Here is a 24269-nt window from a genome sequence, read left to right as displayed (position 1 = left end):
TATACATACAAAGCATACAAACCATTCTGAACAGTCCGTGTTAAGGAATTACTCATACTTGAATGTTCACCCGACGCAACAGAATAAGCTTTGAAGCTGTTCCTTGTACAGCTTTTAAGCAGCGAGAAAGTTTTCTCTGAATTTATTCTGTATATTCAAGTTGCCAAAAAGTGCCACGCGTACTTTAGGGCTCTAATAAAGTGGATATTGTTCAGGTACCAGGCCCGTGCGTAGGGGGGGGGGGGGGGTGTAGGGGTTTTAACAACTACATCCACATCCCTGCCCCACCCCTCTCTCCAGAAAAATGGAAAATTTTTCAACATTAGGTTCCATGAACAATAGAGTTCCTATTATATAAAAGTGCTAATAACTTGACTTTTCCTTCAAATTTGTGTACCTTCCACACCCTTGAATTTCCACCCTACTTGAAACCTCCCCCCCCCCCCCCCCCTTTGAACACCTGCCTCCCTTCTTTTGAACCCTCCCTTGAACCCTCTCTTGAAACCCCACACGGGCCCATCAGGTACTGTGGAACTTTTGGTTGCTTGGAGAGACGTCGCTTAAATTTTAATTTGATATTGATCTTGCCAATTTGAACTTTCTTCTCAGAATATGAAATATAAAATGGCAGTATAAATTCAACATGATAATCATATTGAACATTGTTATCTAGTGGCCACTTATTATGTGCGCTAAATCATTAGAAAGCAAGGAAAATCTATTAGTTTGACATTAGCGCTTCTACAGAACAATCTCTTTATTGATTCAATCAATAAATAATTTTCTGATTTGTTTAACTCGCGCTCACGATGACCGATATTAACACATGGATCAATAAGTCCCGAAACTAACAATGGAAGCAACATTTTTTTTTTTCATCAACATAATCACCTTTTAGGGTGATACAATGGTTCCAACGTTTTTCCAATTTTTCAATACCATGTTTATAAAAAAAATTATCTTTGGCTTCAAAATAAGCTTCAGTTTCAGCGATGACCTCCTCATTTGAGCCAAATCTTTTTCCCTGGAGCATTTTTTTAAAATCAGCAAAGAGCCAGTAGTCACTGGGGGCTAAATCTGGCGAGAATGGGGGGTGGGGAAGCAGATCAAAGACCAATTCGTTCAATTTCGCCATTGTTTTCATCGACTTGTGGCAGGGTGACTCGTTGCTGTTTTTGTTCCATCGAAAGCAATCGCGGCACCCACCTGGAAAAAAACCTTTTTCATGCTCAATTTTTCATGAAGGATAGTAAATACACTTCCATAATATATCTGTGTCATCTCAGAAATCTCACGGAGCTTCACTTTACGATCTTTCTTTATAATTTTTGTCACTTCACTCACATTTTCCGGTTTAACAGCTTCCACAGGTCTACCCGAGCGTTCCGCGTCATTTGTGTCGGTACGACCACGTTTAAACTCGGCGAACCACCGACAAATCGTTGCTTTTGATGGACAAGAGTCCGGATAACATTTTTCAATCCATTTTTTCGCTTGCACGGTGTTTTTACCCATTAAAAAACAATGTTTTATCAAAACACGAAACTCGGTTTTTTCCATTTTTAAAAACAAACTACAAAACGACTTTACTCCAACCTCGATAACTCAGCTGTTTCTGGTCGGATCGACTTAAAATTTTGACCCGTTTCAAGCAAAGGTTAGTACTCTAGAAAGACGTGGTTACTGGTTTACTACGAGCGCCATATCTGCTTTAGTCTCGGGACTTATTGATCATTGTGTTATTTGTCTAACTCCATTACACACAATCCATCAACTGGTAAACGATATCAGAACTTTTTCTCCTGCCTGCAGCGGTTTTCTAGAACAGTCATATGCATTCCGTTATTGAGTCATTTGGCAAGCAATAGTTGTGATATCCGATTAAGCACGTGACTCGAAATGACAAATAACATGAATCAAGTATGGATGTGAAATCTCCGCACAAAACTATTCGTTGCGCGCTAAACAATTTTTTCTACGATCTAGTTTTCTTTTCTTCGACGACCAAGCACTTATGCAACTCGTTGCGCGCCAAACATCATTCGTAGATCTAGCAATCATTGGCGACATTTTCAACGGAAAATTCCATTCTCCATACAAAACAACTTTATGGATTTTTACGTTTCCGGCAAATTTTCCTAATTTTTTTGATGTACGAACCCGGTGGGGGTAGAAACTAATCAAACAAAAAAAGATTCATGTAAATCCGTCAATCGGTTCTTAAGTGATGTGATGACCTCTGCATTTATATATATATATATATATATATATATATATATATATATATATATATATATATATATATATATATATATATATATATATATATATATATATATATATATATATATATATATATATATATATATATATATATATATATAGAATATAGATAGATATATATAACCATGCGCTATTGTGTCACTCGTTGTTTGATTTCTAACACTTAGATATTAGCATAACTAATCAATGTGAACACCTTCTCTTACTTGCAATTCATTAATATGAAAAAATTAACAATGAAATTTTTATAATTTTCATCTCAAACGGAGCTCCTACTCCAAGATATTCGAAAATCTGTGTCATTACACACCGTTGTCAAGGAAACAAAACGTAAAAAATCCCTTTTTGCCAATCTCATATAGAAAGGCTATGCAATCACTGTGAAAATCGACTTTTTAACCGAGGCTCGGAGGGCCAAATGTCATATACCATTCGACTCAGCTTGACGAACTGAGCAAATGTCTGTGTGTGTGTGTGTGTGTGTGTGTGTGTGTGTGTGTGTGTGTGTGTGTGTGTGTGTGTGTGTGTGTGTGTGTGTGTGTGTGTGTGTGTGTGTGTGTGTGTGTGTGTGTGTGTGTGTGTGTGTGTGTATGTAACAAAAATATGCACTCACTTTTCTCAGAGATGGCTTAACCGATTTTCACAAACAAAGATTCAAATGAAAGGTCTTATGGTCCCATAGCCTGCTATTGAATTTCATTCCGATCCGACCTCCGGTTCCGGAGATATATGATGATATGTACCAAAAAAAACGAAAAAAATATGCACTCACTTTTTTCAGAGATGGCTTATTTCACAAACAAAGATTCAAATGAAAGGTCTTATGGTCCCATAGCCTGCTATTGAATTTCATTCCGATCCGACCTCCGGTTCCGGAGATATATGATGATATGTACCAAAAAAAACGAAAAAAATATGCACTCACTTTTTTCAGAGATGACTGAACTGATTTTCACAAACTAAGATTCAAATAAAAGGTATTATGGTCCCATAGCTTGCTATTGAATTTCGTTTGAATGTGACTTCCGGTTCCGGAGTTATATGGTAATATGTGAAAATTTGAGAAAAAGTTTACACTCAATTATCTCTGGAACAACTCAACCGATTTTCGCAAGATTCTAAGATTCAAATGAAAGGTCTTATAATATTCTAGAAATTTGTGGAACATTTTATCTGGATCCCAATTTCGGTTCCGGAGCTAAAGCGTGATAAGTGGAAAATTACCACTGTTATTAGTATTTTTCCACGAACGATGGTTAAAAACAGGTACAAATCCCATAAAGCTGTCTGATAAATTCTTCTAGTTTGCAGAGCTTGTAAGTTTGTGGGCATGAAAACTTAATTCGGCACTATTGGTCCCCTCTTTTTCTGTTCCGAAAGCACCGAAAGTGGAGAAGAAAAACTCCTAAAACTAAATTCACTTCGATTTCTCTGCGATGCTTGAACCGATTTTCACAAATCTTGATTTGAATAAAAATTCATACTGTCTTTAAAGCTACTGTGAAATTTTATCCGGATCCGACTTCCGGTTCCGCAGTTACAGGGCGATGAGTGTCAAAGTTTTCAAATCACCATATAGAGTGACAATATGTAAAACACCGAAAGAAGAAGAAAACACAAAACGAACAAGGCGTGCTTTGTTCTATTTCGTACACGTTGTGTAGTGATGTCAATAATAATAATAATGATAATAATAATAATAATAATAATAATAATAATAATAATAATAATAATAATAATAATAATAATAATAATAGTAATAATAATAATAATAATAATAATAATAATAATAATAATAATAATAATAATAATAATAATAATAATAATAATAATAATAATAATAATAATAATAATAATAATAATAATAATAATAATAATAATAATAATAATAATAATAATAATAATAATAATAATAATAATAATAATAATAGTAATAATAATAATAATAATAATAATAATAATAATAAAAATAATAATAATAATAATAATAATAATAATAATAATAATAATAATAATAATAATAATAATAATAATAATAATAATAATAATAATAATAATAATAATAATAATAATAATAATAATAATAATAATAATAATAATAATAATAATAATAATAATAATAATAATAATAATAATAATAATAATAATAATAATAATAATAATAATAATAATAATAATAATAATAATAATAATAATAATAATAATAATAATAATAATAATAATAATAATAATAATAATAATAATAATAATAACAATAATAATAATAATAATCTATATATATATATAAAAATGCAGTGATCATTCTTTGTAATCGCATCACGTAAGAACGGATGGACGGATTGAGATGCTTTTTTTTTGTTTGATCAGTTTTTACCCCCACCGGGTTCGTGCATCAAAAAAATTAGGAAAACTTACCGGAAAAGAGGGAAAAACCAATATAGTTATTTTGTATGGACAATGGAATTTTCCACTGCAAAAGTCGCCAATGATTGCTAGATCTACAATTGATGTTTGGCGCGCAAGGAGATGCTCAGTATTTCGCCGTTGAAGAAAAGAATACTAGATCTTTGGAAAATCGTTTGGCGCGCAACGAGTAGATTTGGGTGGAGATTTTACATGCATGATTGATTCGTCATTTGGAAACACGTGCTTAATAGGGTATCAAAATCATTACTTGCCAAATGACTATTTAGCTATACCGTAAACAGAAGCACAAGTTCTAATGTCATTTATCAGTATATGTAGTTAGATGAATTATGTTGGCCATCGTGGCCGTGAGTTGAACAAATCATATTATGTAACGATTTTTTTACGTATCAATGATAGGATTCTGCTGTTGAAATAATGAGTTTAGATGAAAATATTTTCCTTGCATTTAGCATGCTGACGTTTGTTCAGCCGATTCGAGTGAGTTTTCAAGAGTGGTTTACTTCAAAACGGATGGTATTCATGACATTTGTAAGCTGCTTAAGCCAAATCATTTCATTTTCCGAACTTTGGATTACTTGACGAATTACCATATGCGAATCGTGAATATCATACCTGAAGGAGAAATCGTGGCACGTAAGAACCATTAGTTGTGAGATCTGCTGTTTTATACATTGGCTTTAACGATAAAAATAATCACTCCTCATGTTCACTCCGCTAGAACAGAATATTGATTCTCAGGACTGAATACTAAGCAAACCGATGTGGTGGCTCGACGAATGAGAGGCCTTTTGATACAATTCTTGAACGAATATAGCGTTCATGTCAAAGTTAATGGACACAATATTTAATAAAAGGGAAATTTGAACTTTCGAATGTCCAAGTGTTTTTCATTTTATCGCTAATTCGTTAATCGAAAATTGATCCTGTCATTATCCTGCTACGAACATTCATCAAACACGACTAAATCACTATCACTAGCGGTGAAGCAAGTTATGGACAACCGTTTAAAATTAATTTATTACTTTCGATAATCCCTAAGGATTTGCTATTAAATTTTAAACGTCTTCAGTACAAATAAGTCTTAATATTCAATGATAAACAACAATCCCCGAGGGCTGCTTTTGGAAATTTGTGGAGTCAATTTAAAGTATTTATCTTGGTCATCTCTTTTTCATCCATCTGTTAATTTATTTATTTGTTTATTTAGGAGCAAGGGAAAAGCCTGCTGGAGCTAAGATTTTGGTTCTCCTTCTCCAGCAGGCATAAAACATTCTCATCTTTTGTATCAACTAATAACATTTGACCAAATGATACATAACAAAATCTTTAATTACCCTTATTTAAACTACAAAGCTAACTAACAACTATTCATATTGACTAATTATCCTAATAAAACTAGCGGGAAAAGATTTGGAGAAAACGGGTTTTAATGGCGTTACGAGATAAATTGAAATTAAATCCATCAGAGCAAATATTGAATACGCGACATATACTCGAAAACGGTTCAATGAGCCCTTAGTTAGTTCTAGCACGAGGAATTCTGAGAAAGGGATTAAACCGCAAATTACGCCGAAGAATGTCAAAACTTAGCTGTTGTAGGAGATCTACACTACCAATTCGAGATTGGATGAGGTCCGCGACGAAAACAGCCTTTTGTGTATCACAGCGGACTGATAGCAAATCGAAGTGTATGAGCCTACAACGATTTTCGTAGCTTGGAAGATTCAATGGATCTCTCCAGGGCAGGCGACGCAAAGCAAAACGAATGAACTTGCACTGAACAGTTTCAATGCGTAGCTTATCTGTTTGATAATATGGTGCCCAAACAACAACAGCATACTCGCGAACTAGACCGCAATATAACGATTTCAGGCAGTATATGTTATTGAAATTTGTTGAGATGCGAAAGATGAAACCTAGTATCTTTAATGCCTTAGATAGGGTATATTCTATGTGATCTTTGAGACTAAGCTTTGAATCCAATAACACTCCTAGATCCTTAATTGATGTCTCCCGTTTTAGTACAGCTTGCGAAATAGTGTAATCATGCATGATCGTGGTTCGTTTACGAGAGAAGGAGATAACGAAGCATTTGAAGGCGTTAATAACCATTCTGTTGACGTTGCTCCAGTTAGAAAATACATCCAACTGTGACTGCAAGAAGTTTGAGTCTTTCAGATATTTGATGAGATGAAACAGTTTGAAATCGTCGGCGAATGATAGCTTCATGCATTGCAATGCGAAATTCAGATCATTTAGATATAGCAGAAATATGAATGGTCCTAGATGGCTTCCCTGAGGAACGCCTGAGCTCACGATGAATGATGGAGTAACGCAGTCGCCAATTTCTCACGGTCATACTACGACCAGTCAGATATGATTCAATCCAATCCATCATCCCACATGTCAAATCTTTAGTTTGAGAGAGATCTACAATCTCTGTCCAATACACTGACTCGAAGGATGAGATGGCAAACGGTGCATTTAATTAGTTTTTGCGTAAAAAAGCATTGAACATATCCACAATAATTCTTGATGATATTTCTTCTTCGGGACGAAGTTATTGTGTTGGATATGAATTTGTCGTAATTCGTTTATTGTAAGCCAAGTAATCAGTAAAATAATGGAAAGCAACATTAACGTTTGGCAACTCTGCTGTTCGAAAACACAAATTTAAAAAAATAAATTCAGGCGAGACGAAGTTCGACGGGTTAGCTAGTAATAATAATAATAATAATAATAATAATAATAATAATAATAATAATAATAATAATAATAATAATAATAATAATAATAATAATAATAATAATAATAATAATAATAATAATAATAATAATAATAATAATAATAATAATAATAATAATAATAATAATAATAATAATAATTCTACTTCATGTTTTATGCTGCTGATTTATGCTGTTTAGCTTAACTTACATATGCAGAAGTAACAGAAACGCGGGTTCGCTTCATCTGTTAGATTTCGTTTAATTGGTTTAATCGAAATAGAGCATGAGATAGTAAGTATAGGTTTAACTACGTTCAAAACTGTTCCAATTTGTAGGCCATATTTATTAGTAGCAAACGAACCAACTTCGGCTATTCCGTTTATCTGAATCCGGTTTCGGAAGAATTGGAAATAGTGATTAAAAACTGCAAAAAGGATCTCACTCACTTTTCTTGGAGATGGCCAAATCGATTTTCACAAACTTATTCTTTAATTTGTTGTGGATACTACTTTCGGTTCCGGAACTACAGGTTAAACAGGATTTGTAGAGTTTGTGAGATTAGGTCCGAACAAATTTTCCTATTTCTATTCAAGAAATAGTTGTTTTTGCGAATTTCACGGTTATATTTATGATGTAATGAGTATATGAGAAAGACATCATTACACCACTAGGTGGATTAAAATAGGCTTTTATTAAATTGTCACGTTTGTCTAAAAAAATTAAAAGCAAAGCTAATTCGCGAAAATCCGAAGAAATATGAGTCGGATGAGTTAATTCAGTATGATTCATTAGTTGAAGTATTTGGTGAGAGCTTTGAAGAAGCTGCTTTCGGTAGAATTAGTCAGATTCGACTTCGTGCTTCTTGTATTTAGCCACGTTAGATTTTCAACGTGGGTGTTCAAACCTATCTTCCAGTTTACGGCCGGCTTCACTACTGAAAGATGAGATCTTCCCAAAAAAAACCATCTACTGTTCAAACACCATCAAAACCAATCAAAGAAGCGATGGATGTAAAGCTGTGTATTCGAAAGTGAATCGTGCTTTACTTTTAGTGAAGACCGGGTCGTGTTCGTGATAATGGATTCATGGTTTTGCAGATAAGCTTGGATACTTTAAATTCCTGACAGTTTATCCTCTACTGTTCAGAGCCTACATTGATTAAAGAAACAATTTACATGTTTTGAGTGATTTTATAACGATCGACACCTTTCGATTAGTCTGATGAGTCATCGTTCTTTCGTTAGGCAGGTGAAGGATAAACGATTTCTCTCTTCGTTTATTTGTTTCTTTCTCGGCTTGTGAATCAAAATCATCCGAAATAATCAAGAATCAAAATTCTGCCTTCAGCTCTCTAGTTCAGTAGGTTTGGTGATCCTGCCTACGAAAAAAAACAAAACATGTCATTACTGTCAATAAACGCTACCGTTGAGTACCGAACATCAGTCAGTGTTGGTTCCGGACCCGGACAAGCATCCTAACAAGCATCTCATCATGCAACATCTCACATCAAATTGATTATTTTACTACACGGTATGTTTTAACAGCTTCACAAGTATCAACTCGTTTCGGTGGTCCATCATTATCTTGGTCATTCGATTGAAAAAAGAGAGAGAGATAGAGAGAGAGAGACACCGAGCGCAGTCTGAATTCTCCGAACGTGTCCCGGCTGATGGTTTGTTTTCATCGCTTTCCAGTTGCATGATTCGACATGGCCATTCGCTAGTTGTAACAACTCGACACGACGCCACAGTTCGGTGTGCCTTTTGTTGCCCCCGATTGCCGCCTATGGAATTATGAAAAACGATCAGTCAAATTATAGCTCGCAGCAATCGTAATATGAATTATGAATCATATCGCGAGTCCAGCGCCTTTCGTCTTTCCTCAACCCGCACGATCTGTCAGTTTGGTTTCGTTTTTTTTTTTGTTTTTGATGCGCACTGGATCGGTTTCGTGTTACATTCTTTCAAGACACTCCACTGCCCTGAAGCCCCCGACCCGAATGGCCCGAACGGCCAAATTAAAAAGCTACACACAACACAAAACTGCCCCAGCCTCATTGGCTTTCCGGGGGTCTCTTTAGCTCTTCTTCGGCATTATTTTCCAATTTCGAACCTTAAAACGTATAATTTAAATCAATTATCTATCTCTTTTTTTTCTTTTCCTCTTGAACTCCTCAGCACAAGTCTCCGGTGTTTGTTTCCTTTTTTTTTTGTTTTGGATCCAGTTCTCGGGTTCATGTTCTTCGAAAAGCCGCGCGTTGCTCGAAATTGGTTGGATTCTGTTTCGCTGGCCGGGAACTCGCACCACCAGAGGAAAACTGTTGGCAGCTTTTTAGATGATCTGACACGTAAGTCGCGAGATACGGACGGAGCAGTCATTGTTCTGGTGCGGTTACACTCGGGAATGTATCAAACACGGCCGGTCGCTGTCGGACATCAGTCATACTCTACTGGGTTGCCGAGGGAACTGAAACGCTGAAACACTGATGGCGCTAAAGTGGTTATGATATGGAATTCGAAACAATGTGCCGTAAGTGAATGGGAGAATGAAACCTAAACGATTATTGTTTTCCCGAGCAAAACAAAAAAAAAAGAGCAGGTGCTATTCACAGGTCAGTGAATGTGATGCTCCGAATGCCATTTTTAGTTTTAGTTTTTACATTTTAATGATGCCGAAATTGAAAGAAATTATGTACGATTCGTTGTAGATTCATGTCAAAAATTTTGAATTAAATGATCGTATCTTGTTTTAAATTGCATAGAATAGAATTCGTTCTCGAGAATTACATTTATAACGCAATTCAAAAAGATTAAATCACTTCAAACCTGTACGGTTGTGACTGAACTGTACTCGAAAAAAATATAGCAATATTTTTTGTGTACAACTTTTTATTGGATGGGTTTAAACTGACGAAATTTTGGCCAAAAAAAAACTAGGTTGGTTGGGCAAGCAAACTGAAATTGCGGGAGAAAAATTTTGTAAGAACAGGTTCTTTGACCAAAATATAACCACCGGGCCACGTCCGGACACCGGAGAATGTTGAACGATCCGCTCTTGGGAAGAGTCTCGTGCGTTCGGGTAAGAAGCATGCGGCTGCTCTACAAATTTCTCGTCGTTCTTTCCATCGAATGATCAAAGAAGATTTGTCGTTTCATCCATATAAGATCGTCATTGTCCAGCATTTGAAACTGTTGGATTATGGAGCTCGTTCATCGTTCTCGATCAAGATGCTTGAAATGCTAGGCAGTGGTGAGAGCGACACACCACTTTATTTTTTTCGCGTTTATTCAGATATCTCGAGAGTTGGCGTACACTTCATAGGCCGCTTTAGCCCTGCGGTCCCAGTTTATTGGTTTTGGGGTTGGTCACTACTGCGCAACTTGGAACGAATACTACATATTGCATATTTTTTCAAACAGCAAATTAAGAATTGTATTTTTTTTGTGAATTTACATCTATTTCCATGCACATATTTGAAGTGGCCAATTGAACGGAAAGTAACTAAGTAATAACGAAAGTAACACGGTCCATAAATTTTCAGTATACTTTGAAAGCAAAATTATGCGTTTTTTTTAAATATACTATCTTGTTCATAAACACAATAATGCATTTCAATTTAATTATACATCAATTGTGGTTTCAAATCAGATTCAAATTAAATATAAATTTAATCAATGGTGAGCATACTTATGCCGTTTTTCATTGAAAAACACTGGTGACGTGGATTGCTCTGGTTTTGCACTTTCGAGCAGAAATGCATTATTTTGACGGTGTTTCATTGCCATTTCTGCTCGAAAGTGCCAAACCAGAGCAATCCACGCCACCAGTGTTTTTCAATGAAAAACGCTATTAGATTTATAATAATTGAATCAGTAAACTGCCAGCTCTCAAAATTACATATAAAATTTCAGACAAAATTCCAAAACTCCAAAACTCCAAACCAATTTTTGTTTCCCGGTTTCCGGTTCCTGGTTCCCGATTCCCAGTTTCCGGTTTCTTCTTTCCGGTTTCCGGTTCGTGGTTTCCTTTTCCCAATTCTCGGTTTCCGGTTTTTGCTTACCGATTTTCGGATTTCAGTTCCCGGTTTTGGGTTCTCTAATACCGATTTTCAGTTTCCGGTTCGCAGTTCCTGGTTTCCGGTTTCCGGTTCTTGGTTCACGGTTCCCGGTGTTTGATTTCGGATTTCCGTTTTACGGTTTCTTATTCCCGGTTTCCAATTTCTGGTTCCCAGTTTCCAGACCCCGGCTCCCAGTTTTTGATTTCCTATTCCCGGTTTACGGTTTCTTGTTTCCGGTTCTCGGTTTGCGGTTTCCGATCTCCGGTTTCCAGTTCCCGGTTTCCAGTTTCTGATTTCCGATTCATGGTTTTAAGTTCCCGGATCCCGATTTATGATTCCGATTCCCGGTTTACGGTTTCCAGTTTTCGGTGCTTGGTTCCCGATTCCCAGTTTTCGGTTTTTTATTTCCGGTTTCCAGTTCCCAATTCCCGGTTTCTGCTTACCGATTCTGGGTTCCCGAATACCGATTTTCAGTTTCCGGTTCGCAGTTCCTGATTTCCAGTTCGTGGTTCCCGGTTCCCGATTTTGATTTCAGATTTTCGTTTTACGGTTTCTTATTCCCGGTTTCCAATTTCCGGTTTCCGGTTCCTGATTCCTGGTTCCTGGTTCCCGATTCCAGGTTTCCGGTTTCCGGTTTTCTGGTTCCCAGTTTCCGGCTCCCGGGTTTTGATTTCCTAATACCGGTTTACGGTTTCTTGTTCCCGTTTTGCGGTTTTCGATCTCCGGTTTCCAGTTCCCGGTTTCCAGTTTCTGACTTCCGATTCCTGGTTTTAGTTCCCAGATCCCGATTTTCAGTTTCCGTTTTCCGGTTCGTAGTTTCAGGTTTTCGGTTTCAGATTCTTGATCCCCAGTTGCCAGTTCCCGGTTTCCAGTTCTCGGATCATGGTCTCCGGTTTCCGGTTTCCGGTTCCCAGTTGCCGGTTCACGGTTTTCGGTTTTCCGGTTCCCGATTTCTTATTTCCGATTCCCGTTTTAAGGTTTTCGGTTCCCGATTTTCGGTGCCTGGTTCCCAGTTTCTGGTTTCTTACTTCCGGTTTCCAGTTCCTGGTTTCCGGTTCTCAATTTTCGGTTTCTGCTTACCGATTCTCGGTTTTCAGTTCCCGGTTTTGGGTTCCCGAATACCGATTTTCAGTCTCCGGTTCGCAGTTCCCGATTTCCGGTTCATGATTCGGTTCCCGTTTTTTGATTTCGGATTTTCGTTTTACGGTTTCTTATTCCCAGCTTCCAATTTCCGGTTCCTGATTCCTGGTTCCTGGTGTACGATTCCTGGTTTCCGGTTTTCTGGTTCCCAGTTTCCGGCTCCCGGTTTTTGATTTCCTATTCCCAGTTTACGGTTTCTTGTTCCCGGTACCCGGTTTGCGGTTTCCGATCTCTGGTTTCCAGTTCCCGGTTTCCAATTTCTGATTTCCGATTCCTTGTTTTAAGTTCCCGGTTTTCGGTTCGCAGTTTCAGGTTTTCGTTTTCCGGTTCTTGATTCCCAGTTCTCGATTTCTGGTTTCTTATTCCCGGTTTCCGGTTTCCTATTCTCAGTTTCCGGTTTCCAATTTCCAATGGTTCCCGGTTCCTAGGATTCAGTTCCCGGCTCCCGGTTCTCGGTATCTCGTTTCTGTTTTCCGATTTCAAGTTCCCGATTCCCGATTCCCGATTCCCAAATCCCGATTCCCGATTATCGATTCCTGGTTTCCGGTTTCCGGTTCACGGTTTTCCGGTTCCCGGTTTTTGGTGCCTGTTTCCCGTTTTTTAATTTTTTGTTTCCCGATTCCCAAATCCCGATTCCCAATTCCCGATTCCCAATTACCGATTCCCAATTCCCAATTCCCGATTCCCAATTCCCGATTCCCAATTCCCGATTCCCAATTCCAGATTCCCGATTCCCGATTCCCGATTCCCGATTCCCGATTCCCGATTCCCGATTCCCGATTCCCGATTCCCGATTCCCGATTCCCGATTCCCGATTCCCGATTCCCGATTCCCGATTCCCGATTCCCGATTCCCGATTCCCGATTCCCGATTCCCGATTCCCGATTCCCGATTCCCGATTCCCGATTCCCGATTCCCGATTCCCGATTCCCGATTCCCGATTCCCGATTCCCGATTCCCGATTCCCGATTCCCGATTCCCGATTCCCGATTCCCGATTCCCGATTCCCGGTTCCCGATTCCCGATTCCTGATTCCCGATTTCCGATTCTCGATTTCCGATTTCCGATTCTCGATTTCCGATTCTCGATTTCCGATTCCCGATTCCCGATTCCCGATTCCCGATTCCCGATTCCCGATTCCCGATTCCCGATTCCCGATTCCCGATTCCCGATTCCCGATTCCCGATTCCCGATTCCCGATTCCCGATTCCCGATTCCCGATTCCCGATTCCCGATTCCCGATTCCCGATTCCCGATTCCCGATTCCCGATTCCCGATTTCCGGTTTCCTTTTCCCGGTTTCTGATTTCCACTTCCTGATTCCTGGTTTCAAATTTCCGTTTCCAGGTTCCTAGTTTCCGGTTCCCAGGTTCCTGTTCCCAGTTTCCGATTCCCAGTTTCCGGTTCCCAGTTTCACGGTTTCCGGTTGTTGATTTCTTGGTTCACGGCTCCCGGTTTCTGATTTCGGATTTACGGTTTCTTATTCCCGGTTTCCAGTTTCCAATTTACGGTTTCCTGTGCCTGGTCCTCGGTTACCGGTTTTTGATGTTCGTTCCCGGTTCCCGGTTCCTGATTCGTGGTTTCTGATTCCCAATTCCTGGTTTCCGGTTTCCGGTTTTCTGGTTCCCAGATTTCAGATCCCGGTCCCGTTTTTCGATCTCCGGTTTCCAGTCCCCGGTTCCCAGTTTCTGACTTTCGATTCCTGGTTTTCAGTTCCCGGTTTCCGGTTCCCGGATCCCAATTTTCAGTTTCCGTTTTCCGGTTCGCAGTTTCAGGTTTTCGGTTTCCAGTTCTTGATTCCCAGTTCCCGGTTTCTGGTTTCTTATTTCCGGTTTTCGGATTCCGGTTTCGAAATTTCGGTTTCTGATTTCCGATTCCCGGTTTTCAGTTTCCGATTTTCAGTTTCCGGTTCGCCCTTCCCAATTTCCGTTTCCTAATTCCCAGTGTTTGGTTTCCGGTTCCCGGTTAAATAATTCACACCCGTCATTTCGGTGACGATGCCGAAAACGAGCAAAACTCTGCGAAATTGTAATAAGAACTACTGCAATATGTGAGTCTTGTAAGTTGATGGCGAAACGAAATGGTTTTGCCTTTACTGTCTCCGATTTCCAGTTTCACAAGTACCAGAGATAATACTAAAATATTGCATGAAAGCAAAACTGCTTACGTTTTCTCAAATACAAATTTAAATGACTTAAATTTAAAAAAAACTGCTCCTATGAAACTTTATCGGAATCCGACTATCGGTTCCGGAGTTATATGACGAAAAGTGTCTTTGAGAGGACTGTCCAAAATGCAATAACTATGCGAAGCAGTGCTAGCAACTGTTTCGATATACTGGTCTTGCTAGTTGATGGTTTAACAAATCGGTTTTGACTATGCCGGCTCCCAGTTTCGGATGTTCCGGAAGTACCGGAAAAAGTTTTTATGTTTTCAAAGGTGACTATAATATTTTAAATGAATCCGACTTCCGTTTCTGGAATTATAGAGTAAATAGGTTTTTTAAGCTTTCATTTGAAACGACGATGCAAAATACGTTCAAAATATTTGAAAATGATCTAATATATAAGATTATTTTAATGCGGGTGCGACCAATTAATGTTGTTTCAAATTAAAAGACGGCTTTTTGATCAATTGGTTTCTCGTTAAAACATTTATTTTTCGTTAACGGCCAACGTTTCGAAGGTTATACATTCATCTTCAGGGCATAACGACTACAAATATTTTTTGTCAAATATTTGAAACATTTGAAATAGTTGGTTCTACTCTACAACAAGCACTTCTCACGCACATCGACTTCGATTTATCACACACTGATTCACGTCCATACAAATTTACTAGGTATCGGAAGATACAGTAAAAATGTTGTCAAAAAATCTGAACAGAAACTTACATCAATTTCTCAACTTACTGGCAATAAGAAAGGTTTCTTTACACCACTAGAAAGATTGGAAAAGGTTTTTGAAATAGCTATTATTGATGTCAATCATAAACTAAAGTTATTTGGACGAGATTCTGAAATCGTAAACTGATGAGCAATGAAATCCTCGGGTCGTACAGAAAAAAAGAAAACAAACATCATACAGATCAGCAAAAGCATAAACACTTTTCATAACTCAAGCACGACTCTCGAAAGCCTGAAGCCCCCACCCTCACCCTTCTTCGATTTGATAATTCTCCTCCAGCGACAGCAGAGCAAACAACGTTAAGGCGGCTCTGAGGGATAAAATAAACTTTATTTATATTTTGTAATAATATCAATTGATACACTTTCAATTCCAGCGCCCGCCAAGTAATAATCCTCTGCCGTTTCACTGCGGCTTCACAAGGCACTAGCACTTTGGGTTGCACTCCTCGGTGCGACACCAGCCGTCGGCCGATGCTCCCTGCCAGCATCATATCAGACGGCACTTGTTCGACATCCTCTCGCAAAAGGAAAAGGGAACTGCAGGCAGTCAGTTGGCATCTCCGACCCCGCGCCAACCAGTTTGAGCCTGGAGCGAAAGAGAAACAGAGAGAGAGCAGAGGGCGCAAAACACTGGATATCAATAAATATAAATCAGATTGGCGATGCAGCGCTACAAGTAAAGATGCCATGCCTTGTCTTGCCTTGGCCGTACCACCACCTTCCGAGTTGCCTTCCGAGCTGTCGTCCTCGAGCGACGGAAGGTGGAATGCACACGCGGAATAGCAACAGGACCCCCTCCCGGCTGGAAGTACCTTCGGAGAAAGGCAAACAACCTGATAGCTTATTTTCCGATGCGGGCTGAGAAAACATCCAGACGTGATTCGTTTTGGAGCCGTCGGTCGGTACCGAGCAATTTCCCGTTTTTTTTCTCGGTATAACACGAACGGGGTGGTAGAATGCATGTCGCTGCCATTTTCAACAACGAAAATGAACCAATTTCAATTTCAAAACGGTTCTGCACTTAAAATGCCACCTCGTTTCGACGAAGCAAAAAAAAAAAACACAACAACGGATTACCAGCCGCGTGATCCCGATGATCGATGGCTGGCGGCCCCCCTAATGACTCAAAGGACAACGAACAACTGGTAGGCAAACTGACAGGTGTCCCGCGTTGATTGACAGCTTCCATCAAGCTCGCGAATTAGACAATTATTGTCTATCTAACCAAAACAAACACCGAGGTTTTTCGGCACCCCGTTCGAGCGTTAAATTGTTCTCGTAATGAAGGCCCGGAGGGATAAATGAACAACCAAAAAACAAAAAAAAACTAGACAGACAGCCGCGGCTTCCATTCGCGAAACTGGTCGCGTGTTCGGCGAAAACAAAAATTTCAGAGGGTTTGTAACAAAAATGCCATATTCCTTGTAAATGAACCAATTTAATGGCGTGCACTTGTTTTGTTAGCTAGTTTCGTGTTTTTTTTGAAGGCCACTCCAGTTTTTGCTCGAGCTTCGGTGGAGACACAGACTCACACATAAATTGAGTTTAGTTCCGGAAGTGTGAAACTAAAGGGAGGAAAAAGCGCTAAAATCAATTCACTGGAATGCGCGTGGTTCAGTCGATGAGCGGAACAATTCCGAGTGATACTTATTACTGAATGCAGGTTCTCTATAAATCGATTCGAATTATTTGAAGCAGATTTGGCTTTGGGCTTTGAGCATCACCTAGCGGTGCTAAAATTGGTAAATGAATTGATTTCCGTTGGACTAGTTTTCGATGTTCTCATGAAATCGTTCGAAAGTCAAGGGTTTACAAATAATTACAAACTGCAGTTTAGTGCTACATAGAGTGACTATAATCAGAGTGACGACAGCTGTTCGTTTGAAATGACAGCTACCAGTTCCAAACGAGCAAACGACCTGTTCAATGTAAAGCCAATGAAATGTTTAGAATTGTTGCCAACATTACGGATGAGAAGTCGTCACTCTGGTTATAGGCACTCTAGTGCTACAGTAACTCACTAGCAGCCCTTACACGCGACAATATTATTGTCAATCCAAAGTATTGTCAATACCGTCAATCCAATTGGCTTGGTAACTTGAGTCCGCATTTTTCGAACAAATCAAGCGTTTGAAGCTTAAAATATTGCAACTGAACATTGATACATTGAGAGAAGAGTTCATTGCACATATTTGACAGTTTCTTCTCTGGAGAAAAAGTATTGTCGGATTGATGAGCAGTTTTGATTTTTTGACAATATTTTCGTCAATCCAATGAAGTTTCCATTACACGATCAAAAGTATTGTCAATACTCCTTGTATTGACAATAATATTGTCTCGTGTAAGGGCCGCTACTGGTGTTATCTATAAAAATCAGGTTAAAGTGACACATCACTTAGATTACATAAAATACTTCAATTGGATTGATTTTTTTTTCATTGGATTTTAGAGGACTAACGCTTTTTGTCAGACCACAAAAAATGCCACAAGCCTTTTCGATCAGGAAAGCTTCTAACATTATATCGTATCCTAAGACAAGACCTGACAGCTGGCTTCTTACACGCTTAAAAAAAGTTACTCATAGTTTGAGTACTAGTTACTCATTTTCATATGATACACAGAAACGTCGAAAATTGAGTAGTTATCATCAATGATTTTGAGTAACTCCTACTCGAAATTTGAGTTTAACGCAAGAACTCGTTTTTTTGTTACTATTCGCAAGATCAGTCTAAAAGTTTCAATAACCATTTGTAGCAACAGGTTGTATTTTTTGTTAGTGAGATCGCATATTTCGAGGGTGAGTCGTTCAACACAAACGGTGTTGTGTCTGCTAAAACCGGAATGATAAACTCCGTGTTGTGCTTTAGAATGGAAACGAATATGCTCAAATGTCATTTATGAGGAATAAGTGTATGATTGGTGCCACTTCACACGATCCGGTTTATTTTTATTGAAGCTATGAAGTTCGAAGATTCTTCTCGAAATTTCAGTACGAGACAATTGCAATGGCCTGGTCTAAAATGTATCGACGATCTTCGGTATACAAGAGTAATTTTAATAATAATAATGACAATAATAATAATAATAATAATTATTATTATTATTATTATTATTATTATTATTATTATTATAAAAATAATAATAATAATAATAATAATAATAATACAGATTAATCTGTATATATGGCAACCCTGTTTCGCATGGCATATTTTCACACGACCCCATATTAGTATAAAGATGTGTTCAACATCATCACTTTCGCTTTCGCATTGCTGTTCGTAATTGAATGTGTTAGTGACGGTGCTAATTATTTTAACTTCCATCTTGATGAATCTTTTTGTAGGAAATATTGAAAGTTTAATTATCAGGAATCAGGAATCAGAACAAATTGGCTCAAATGGCACGTTCCCCTTGATATTTGGAGAGTTGTGCCTTGCCATCAATTTGTTTTTAGCATCATTTTCCCGATATATAAGAGGGAAGGATTGAAAGGAAATGGTAAGGGTTGGACTAGGAGGATGGGAAAAATTGACGACACAAAAACACATAAAAGCAGAAGTAAATTCTGCACCCCTAAGGGATGCTGAACAATCTGCTGAGGATCACATTTAGTGGAAGCAGAAGGAAATTCTGAACCTCTACGAGGTCCCGAACAGTCTGCTGTTAATAAAACCTCCAACCCCCGAGAGGATTTAGAGATCTTACAAAAGCGACACCATTCTGCACTCCCGGAAGAATGCAGAACGACTCGCAGTATGTACGAGCAGAAGTAAATGCGGTACCCCCCAGAGGATGCCAAACAATCTGCCAAACCCTATTTAAGGTGAATACAGAAGGGATTCATTCACTCCAGGAAGAACGATGAACCCTTCTGACTATAGCTCCTTACCACATTGGGTGAGAAACGAGAGAATATCCTTCAATTTTAGCTCCGCATACACAGACTCAACCATGTATGGAGAACCAAAAACCCGGATACGTAGCTGCGTCAATGCGGGACAGTTACATATCAGATGATATGAAGTACCATAATCGCATTTACACAAATTACACGAATAATACTCAGCACGTTGAATAGTAGCCATGTGATAATTGAGTTTGCAATGTCCAGTCAGAGCTCTGACCAGAATACTGCAATGATGCTTGGAGAAATGCAGTAGACACTTTGACATTTTCAGATTTTAATCTGGTAGAAATGCGTTTGTCTGAGCGCAAGTTTGTAAGCTGCACCAGTAGCTGGCATGTTTGGATGCAGCCCAAGAACGAATCTTGTGCTTTATCCAACTAGTTGAAAGTGGTAAAGCTGGTTCAGGACCAACGAAATCATTCGTTGCACCAGCTCTAGCCAACTCATCAGCCCATTCATTTCCAGTAATACCAGAATGGCCGGGTACCCATAAGAAGTAAACAGCATTTGAAATGCTGAGGTCTTCAATTTGAGTTCGACATGCGATCACTAGATTCGACCGTGAGTCATTCGAACTGAGTGCTTTTAAGGCTGCCTGACTGTCGGAACAAAAATAAATACGTTTACCACAGATCCTCTGCTGAAGTGCCGATTGTACTCCACACAGAATTGCGTAGATTTCTGCTTGGAACACAGTACAGTATCTACCAAGTGAATGAGACTGCTCCAGCCTATTTCACGACAGTAGGTACCAGCACCAGCACGACCATTCAACAGAGAACCGTCCGTAAAACAAACTATGTGTTCATCAAGTTGTCGTTCCAGACAACCAGACAATCATTCCTAACGAAGAGGATAGCTCACATTGAATGTTTTAAAAGGAAAACTGCATGTGAGAGTTAGGTCACTAGGAGCGAGTAAATACTCATCCCACGGAACCATTTGAGACCACAAGCGAGTGTGACTGGTAGCATATTCTAATGGGTTACTGTTCCAAAGCCCTGTAACCCTAAGACGGTATGCACAAGATAATGCTTCTTGTTTTAGGAACACATGTAGTGGTTTAATGCACAGTAGCGCCTCTAGAGCAGCAGTAGGAGTTGTCGTGAATGCTCCTGTCATCGCCATTAGGACCATCCTTTGGAGATGATTTAGCTTTGACTGAACTGTCGCGACTTCTCCTTTCTGCCACCATACAAGACATCCATATGCTAAAATAGGTCTAACGATAGTTGTGTAGATCCAATGAATATATCTGGGTTTGAGTCCCCATGATTTCCAAAAGCTCGTCTGCATTGGCCGAAAGCCATGCAAGCTCTTTTAATCCTGAAATCAATGTGAGCAGACCAATTCAGTTTTGAGTCAAGAATAACCCCGACGTATTTAACTTGATCGACCACAGTGACCCCTGAACCAAAGAACTGCAACGGACGAGCTCCTGTAATTATCCTACGATGAGTGAAAAGCACCATTGATGTTTTGCCCGGATTTACAGATAATCCAAACCTGACAACACCTTTGTTCAACAGATCGCAGGGCTTGCTGCATTAAATCAAAGAGAATGGTAATGCTTATACCGGTCATCAATATATGATAATCGTCGGCAAAACCATAAGTCGGAAATCCAAGGTTATTTAGTTTCCTTAACAAACCATCAGCGACTAGGTTCCATAAAAGTGGGGATAGTACACCACCTTGAGGACACCCACAGACACTCAGCTTTCTAATCTCTGGCCTGCCGAAGCGATGATCAAAGAAGTTGATTGCTAAGCATTGCGTGTATCCAGTAAGGGAAAAACCCAAGATATTCCGTTCACGACTGCAATGTTTAACCTCCTGCAGCCATTCAGCCATCGGCACGGAAATACACCTTGACTTAGGAGTTCCTATTTTTGTGGCCTTTTACGACATGGAATAGGAAACCAGTGGATCAATTCTTGGTAAAAAATAATCCCGCCGGATGCCACACGGCTTACCTGTTTGGTGGACTTATACCACCGGTACAGGTGGACCGTAGCGTTATTCTTAGCAGTTGGGAAACCGCTACCGACACTACACGGCTATCTAGGCTGCTCAGAGAGGGAAGTTAACATTGATGGTCAACTTCCATGGATGGCCGAGCAGCCGGTGATGAATCTTTTTGTAGGAAATATTGAAAGTTTAATTAACTCTTAATGATTATCTGTGGCACTAAAAAGTGCCTTGAATTGTCACAATCAACAAGATCTTCATTTAGATCTGAGATGGTTCTCGTGTCTTGTTTCGGCAGCAGTTGCTCAGAAAATGGTAGGAAAGCGACAAAATTCAACTAGTTCTTTATGATGATCTTCAACACTGAAAAGTGCTATTTAAATGGGCCTTGCTTGCTGGAATTTTCGGCTTCCTTTCACCCGGTTTTCGCTGTCATCGTGCTGACAGCGTCCCATACGTTCAGAGTAGCTGCTTAAACTTAAATGGCGCTTTTTTTCACATCACCTTTGTTAGAATTCCTTTCCTGTACGCAGAACGGGAAACAGTGAGACGACAGGTCCACGATGTTGCTCTCGTGTGTCTTGTTTCGGGAACAGATGCTCAGCAAATGGTAGGAAAAATGAAGCACTCAACTTTTATATGGATGCTCTTGTATAGATGCAGATATCTCGCGTTCTGATTGGCTGGTGCTGTCATAGGTTAAATCAAACAGGTTTTTCAATAGTGTACTATTGAAAAACTTCAATGTTGTTGCAATACACGTTCAAGTTGAAAATTTTCGATTCTATTGGTAGTTAGATAAATCCTTCCACAGATCACTGAGCTATGAGATTTCAAAATACGAGAAAGGCAAACGCTCCTCATGAATCATCCTCTTTGATACTTATGTTATTATGTTGATTCATTAGATACAACAGGAGATATTCATGATCAAAAACTTATCACTCTCTCAGTGTTGCGAAAATATCAAATAATCAAATCTCACCGCTGCAGAAAATCATGCGCGATTTTCGACAGCGATTATCACTATCTACAATATCAATGATAATTGTGATCACTCGAAGTGAGTATGGAAAATATCACACCCCGTCCAATATCACCATTGTGATGTTTCGTAAACTCACACATGATTATAAATTATCATCATTGAAAATCATTCTCACAATTATCAGCCATGCAAAGATTTTCACTATCACATGGTGATATTCAATGAGGTGAGTGAGGTTTTGAAAATCAATTTCAACCAAATCTTATCATGCAGTATGATTATTTTTGGAATGGGTGGTGTCGAATCTCGATGTCTGAAGTCTTTTGAAATTGTTGATAGTGAAATTCGGTTCGTAAAAATTCATCTAAACCCATGGCAATATGGATATTTTTGAAACGGGTATGATGAGTAGATGTTAAATATCGATGTCTGGAGTCATTTTGAAATCCAAGATGGCGACTCTCGGATCATGAAAATTCATCTAAACCCATGCAATATGGGTATTTTTGGAACGGGTGTGATGAGTAGATGTTGAATATCGATGTCTGGAGTAATTTAGAAATCCAAGATGGCGGCTTTCGGATCATGAAAATTTATCTGAAACCATGCAATATGGGTATTTTTGGAACGGGTATGATGAGTAGATGTTGAATATTGGTGTCTGGAGCCATTTTGAAATCCAAGATGGCGGCTTTCGGTTCATGAAAATTCATCTAAACCCATGCAATATGGGTATTTTTGGAACGGGTATGATGAGTAGATGTTGAATATCGATGTCTGGAGTCATTTTGAAATCCAAGATGGCGGCTCTCGGTTCATGAAAATTTAACTAAACCCATGCAATATGGGTATTTTTGGAACGGGTGTGATGAGTAGATGTTGAATATCGATGTCTGGAGTAATTTAGAAATCCAAGATGGCGGCTTTCGGATCATGAAAATTTATCTGAAACCATGCAATATGGGTATTTTTGGAACGGGTATGATGAGTAGATGTTGAATATTGGTGTCTGGAGCCATTTTGAAATCCAAGATGGCGGCTTTCGGTTCATGAAAATTCATCTAAACCCATGCAATATGGGTATTTTTGGAACGGGTATGATGAGTAGATGTTGAATATCGATGTCTGGAGTCATTTTGAAATCCAAGATGGCGGCTTTCGGTTCTTGAAAATTCATCTAAACTCATGCAATATGGGTATTTTTGGAACGGGTATGATAAGTAGGTGTTGAATATTGATGTCTGGAGTCATTTTGAAATCCAAGATGGCGGCTCTCGGTTCATGAAAATTCAACTAAACCCATGCAATACGGGTATTTTTGGATCGGGTATGATGAGTAGGTGTCGATTATCGATGTCTGGAGTCATTTTGATATCCAAAATGTGAACTTCTAGTTTATGAAAATTTTTCGAAAAATTTGAACTTAGTTTGTGTAGAACGCTCGTCGCGTGCGATTGTATTTCTTTGTTGCTCTGCGTTGTTTCGCTGTGTTTCGGTCGGATTTTTCTGCAGGTTCCAGTGTTGCATTCAATATTTTTGTTGTTAAAAACGGAGAAATGATGAATTTGAAAGAGGAAAGAAACTACAACTGATACCAGAAGGGTGGACAGTGCACGGAAGTTCTTTTTTGGTGTTGGTATTTTATTCTCGTGAATGCAATCTATTACCGTATTTTGCCCACCAAAATTGAAGTGAAAACCACGGAGTTTTAACTTTTTCGGGAGTTGAGTGTCATCTAGCGGCAAGTAACACTCATCAATTAACCATTTATTATATATTAAAAGGCATTAAGTGTGAATTGAAAATATTAAACGTCACCGTGATTGGTAGTATCTGCTACACAACCTTGTAATTTTGTCG

This window comes from Malaya genurostris, chromosome 1, assembly GCF_030247185.1.
Source record: "Malaya genurostris strain Urasoe2022 chromosome 1, Malgen_1.1, whole genome shotgun sequence".
Taxonomy (NCBI): Eukaryota; Metazoa; Arthropoda; class Insecta; order Diptera; family Culicidae; genus Malaya; species Malaya genurostris.
The sequence above is the reverse complement of the archived record's forward strand: the minus strand, read 5'-3'. Positions refer to the sequence as shown.